We start from the raw sequence: 6,000 nt of genomic DNA on the forward strand, positions 1-6,000 counted from the left end.
ACAGAATATCCAATTTAGACAAGGACACTACAACACAAAATAGCAAATGCCCACCTCCCTTATTAGGTGAGTGTTAATTCCTTACCAGTTGTAACTTTTCCTAACTGTTGTCTGCCCTACCTACACATAAAATTTATTGAGATATGCAGTTATGGACTTGCTCCCTCTTTTTGACAGCACACAATTTAAGAGAATTCTATAGACAATCTCTAAAATATTCTAACCAAATCTCAAATACTATAATGTGTTCATTCTAATACCCTCCTCTCGAGACACCTCCAAGTGAACTACTGGTGTGTTCTTGGTGATCTGTGTCGGAGGATGTTGACAGAGGATGTGTAAGTAATGTTTTTATAAACTAGGATAAATGTTCAAATTGTGCCCTCCCAAGTGTTGTACAATATCCAAAGCTCAACCACAGCTTTTTGTTGATTGTTAGCCATTGCTTATGGTTATGTACATTTCCTTTGTAATAATAACATCGATTGCAATTAATCAGGTACTTTTAAAAAGTGATTTCCATAAGTAACTTGTTGTCAGTACTGACAACAAACCTGTGATGTAAATTCTATCATTTCCATCTTAGAGTTGAAAAAAACAGCTGATTAAAGGTTATGCAATCTGTGCAAAGTCACATGGTGAGGAAGTGCTTGGGCGGAGATTTGAGCAATCTGGCTCCAGATCCCTATTGAAAAACATGAAAGAAGACTGTAATAACTGAAAAGGCACACTGTGTCCTTGCACACAAAGATTCACTGTTTTAAGATGCAGTGTTTTCTTATATTAATCCACAAATTTTTAACCCCAAGCAGGCCACTTTCAAGTGCTTGACCAAATGATTTTAATATTCAAATGGAAAAACAAACATTTGAGAGTGACCGGAAAGTCAGTATTACAATCATGAAATTGACTAGCTCTCCTAATTATTAAAATTATTATAAAAGGATATAACTATACAGAACCAGTGCAGGGATCATGCAAATAATGGAAGAGACTAGAACCCAATTTTATCTACCTGTCTATCTATCTATCTATATCTATATCTACACACATACACATATAAAAATATATATTGATTTCTAATATATATATTATTTATATATAAATATATGAGATATATAAATATATATATTGATTTCTAATGACATATATCATTAGAAATTAATGAGAAATAGAGGAATTATTCATAAAATAGTGATGGTGATTAGCCTTAAAGGAAAAATTATAGCTGGTTATCTGTTTCACTACAACAGATAATTACAGATGAATAAAAAATTTAACCATAACAAGTTAAACCATATAGGTACAAAAAAACCATTTTATTGTATCTGGCTTCTTTCATTTAATGTAAAAATTTCAAGATTTAGCCATGTATCTGTACTTTATTTCAACTTATTGCCAAATAATATTCTATTGTGTGGGTGTAACACATTTATCTATCATCAATTAATGGATATTTGGGTTATTTCTGCCTTTTGGTTCTCATAAATAATGCTATTGTGGATATTCATTTTTGTGTGGGTGAATAAATTTTTGTTTGGGTGTGTTTTCATTTTTAAACATTCTTTAAAGAAAAAATAACTTTGTTAAGGAGTAAGTTATATGCCATAAAATTCAGCCATTTTAAGGAAAGAAAATCAGTATGTAGAAGAGATATCTATACTCCTGTGTTTATTGCAGCACTATTAATAACAGCCAAGATATGGAATCAACCTTGCATGCATGGATGGATGCATAAAGCAAATGTGGTACTTATATACAAGGTAATATTCAGCCATTAAAAAATGAAATTCTGTCACTGGTATCAATGTAGATTAACTTGAAGGACATTATGTTAAGTGAAATAAGTCAGACAGAAAAAGACAAATAGTGCATGTTTTCACTTATTTGTGAAAGCTAAAATGTTGATCTCATTGAAGTAGTAGAGAGTAGAATAGTGACTGCCAGAAGCTAAGAATGGGGAAAAGGTAATGGAGAGAGCATGGCTAAAGGGTACAGGGGTACAGTTGGATAGGAGCGGTAACTTCTGTGTTCTGTGTAGCACAGTAGGCTGACTATGCTTGACACATTTAACTGAATATTTCAAAACAGTAGAGAAGTTTTGAATGTTTCTAACCCAAAGACATAATAAATATTCAAAATGATATGCATGTCAGTTATCCTGATCTGATGATTACACAATGTATACGTGTATTGAAATACCACACTGTACTCCATTACAAGTAGATGTGTCAGTTAAAAAAATGAAAAAAATACAATTCACAACAAATGATTTTTATCTATGCAATTTTCCTTCTTGAGGAGATATTTTAGTTTAGATTAAACATTATTAATTTTCCCATCCAAAAAAAAAAAAAAAAAAAAAAAAAAAATCTAACAGCTGGTCGCACATCTATAATACCAACTACTTGGGAAGGTTGAGGCAGGAGGTTGTGAATTAGAGGCTAGCCTAAGCAACTTAGTGAGACTGTGTCTCAAAGACAATAAGCAAAAAGGGACATGGATATAGCTCAGTGGTAGAGTGCCTCAGGATTTAATCCCTAGTACACACACACACACACACATACACACACACACAAAAAAAAAACAACTCTAGTCAATATTTGTTCTTTCTGAATCTAGATGAGATTAAGGCCAGAAAAAGATTTTGGAAAGACCATAAAGTGAAGCAAGGATTTATCTAATCCATTGCATAATTTTCTGAACTCTAAAATTTAAACATTTTCCCTTATCTTTGGGGGGAATTGTCCTTTACTTAACACATTGTAGTACTTAATAACTTTGTCTTGTTTCAGCTGTCAGAGGATTAATTCTGCCCTTTGCTTTCTTTAAGCTCACTGAACTGTAGAGGAGCAAAGGAAATTATGGCAAGTTTGGTGAGGGAAAAAAAAAAACCCCACCTTAAATGGAGTTGAAATCAAGTCATTAATTTAGTTCAAAACATTTTTGTAAATGTTAGTGTGACAATATAGTTAGTGTAGCTGTCTTTAAATCCTCAACCTCACTCCCTGTTACCTCCAGAGATAACCAAGGCGTATCACACCTGAATTGCTATGGACCTTGGCCCCCATTTAGCTGTGTGCTTCTGACAGCTGGAACCAACTATATTCAGCATGAACTCCTTTTCCTCCAAAAGGTAAACCACACAAATCCCTTTGGTTTCCTCTTGGTCTTCTAGAGGGGAGTGAGCATCCTCTGAAATCACAACGTATGTGATTGCTTTTCTTTCATTTTTTTGACAATATTTATTTTTGAACTCTACAAGATTTTTAATTAAATGTGAAGATTGTATACCAAGGAAACATTTCACACATTTGATATGTTGGAATTAAATATCCATCTTATAAAAACACACCAAACTTTCCCAGCTTGCCAAGTGCATGTTTACAGCTCCCCAGTCTCTCTCTTTTGTATCCTTTGCCCCCTACAGTACTCTGACCCATTGAAAGCTGACCCTCTAGAACAAGTTGACAATCCTCTGTAGTCATTCTCTTGCCTCCCTCTGTCCCTGTCCTTCCTACATTACTGTGCTGGTCTCCCACTTGGCACTTGTGTCTATTTTTCCTTCTGGGTCCACACTATGAGGGCTGAGTCTGATTCTCCACAGTTGTGTTATTGATACTCATTACTGAATCTTGTGCATGGTATCTATGGAATAATTAATTGTTGAATAAATGAATCAATGTTTACATTATGTAAAAGATTTTGGTGCAAGTCCATGACCAAATGCTGTATGTTTTTCAAACTAAGTTATATCTAAGTATCCACTGAGCACCTCCTATGTGCCTGGCATTATTCTAGGGTCTGGAACTATAGTGGAGAACCAGGCATACAAAGTTCCTACTCTCAGGGCAGTGACATTTTTTCAAGACCCAGGAAAGCCCCCCATCAACAAAGAATTATCAGGCCCAATGTGTCTATAGTGCATAATGTATAAACATAATCTTTTTCCTTTTATCATTGAAGGCCCCAAAAGTTGTACTGTGGAAAATATGCATTAAAGAGGAATTTTAGGAATAAGAAAGATATCATGATCCCTGAAATCACATACTATTGGACACCAGTCATTGAAATATACCTCCCTGATTTTTTTAATGAAGATTTTAATATAAATATATTCCATTTTAATATAAATATATTTAATATAAATATATTCCATAAATATATTTTAATATAAATATATGACTGTTGGGGCCTTCAGTGAGTAAAAGGAAAAAGATTATGTTTATATTACATAAAAGATTTTGGTGCAAGTCTATCCCCAGAGGCAATGACATTCTTGTGGGGGAAGAGACAAGGGCAGAGAGCTCTCCTGCATCTGCTTCTTAATTGCTTTCAGCTCAAACAATTCTCACACTAAAAGTATATTTTGATGCCATATTTTGGTCTCCATAATATTAAGGAAAAAAAATCCTGACTTTTGTCAAGTCAAAATTATTATGCTTCTGGATAAGATTTGCTATAAAGAATGCTGACATCCACCTTAGCTTTTAGGGATGTTTTAGCCAGCTTTGCCCTTTTTTTTTTTTTTTTTGCTATTGTGACCAAAAGACCTAACAAAAACAATTTTAGAGTAGGAAAAGTTTATTTGGTGCTCATGGTTTCAGAGGTCTCAGTTCATAAATGGCCAATTCCATTTCTCTGGGCCCAAGATGAGGCAGAACATCATGGTGGAAGGGTGTGCAGGAGGAAAGAAGCTCCGGACATTGCAATAAGGAAGAAGAGGTAATGGAGATTGAGAGAGAGACTGTCTATCAGTATTGGGTAACCCGTCAGTCGAATTTGGGACTCTTCCCCTCCCCATTCACTGTCTTTCCTTATCTCTAGGGGTGAGCTGAGCTCTCAGGTAGGTAATAGGTCGTGTGGCTGTGTGTTTTCCCCCCCTTGCTTCCCAAGATGGGAGTGTGTTTCTACTCCCAACTCTCACCTCCAGTTCTGTCTTTAGGTTTATGCTCCCTCTAATACCTGTGGTCATTTCCATGGCCTTCTCTTTCAAGGCTAGCATTTTATTTTCTCTCTCTCTCTCTTTCTTTTTTTTTCTGGTCTCAACCACATACCTTTTCATGGTCTCTGTTTTTAAGGCTTTTTGACACCTTCACTCCCCAAACCCATCCATAGGGGCTTGAGGAACTCTTGCTTCCTGGCTGGGGTATAAAGAACTTTCTGAGAAAAGTAGGCCCTGTTCCTAAAAATTATGGTGATACCATTAAGCATAAACATCTAACAAAAGATTTCCTAACTATGAACTCTTGCAAAATCCCCAATTGATTTTTCCAAAGTTGCATGCAAGTTGTGATTATGATAGTGCTTCCAACAGTACAAATGCTATTTGATCCTCATTTCTTAGATAAGGGAGCAAAGTAGGAGATAAGATCATGATGCCTTGAGGAAGAGGTTTGTTTTCAGTGGCTTTCCCTCCTGGGAGCCTTACTGACTTTAGGGATTTAAATTATGCCACATCGTTCCATATATAATTGAAAACTTGAGACTTGATAGGTTTTAATACTCAGGCTGAGCCAGCTTTAGTTTTTGCCAGTGAACTTTGCATATAAAACATACAGCTTATGAAATAAAAATCTGCTTAATACTAACTACCCCTATGTTGACTCAGCACCACCACCAAACCTCACATGGAATGTGGGTCATGTGTTAAACTGAAGTCTCTAGTTTAAAAAAAAAAAAAAAAAAAACATGGGAAGAAGAAGCTGATAGATATGGTTTCACCAATTCCAAGTATTTTTTTTCATGAAAGTTAAAAGAGTTTTAAATGGTGATGGTTTATGTTTAAACATGCCTTCTTTTAAAATTTAAGTTAAAATGAAGTTTTACTTGGCTGAAAGCATATTGTTAAAAGAAAAACTTTGGGCAAAATAAACTTAACAGAGTTAATTTGAGTATGAAAGGGTTTGTGAATTGGGCAACACTCAAAACCAGAAGAGGTTCAAAGAGCTCTGATTAAGCAGTGAGAGCAGCAGGCCTTCATATGCTGAATGCAGAAGC

The sequence above is a fragment of the Marmota marmota genome, unplaced genomic scaffold (assembly GCF_001458135.2).
Source record: "Marmota marmota marmota unplaced genomic scaffold, marMar, whole genome shotgun sequence".
NCBI classification, from domain to species: Eukaryota; Metazoa; Chordata; class Mammalia; order Rodentia; family Sciuridae; genus Marmota; species Marmota marmota.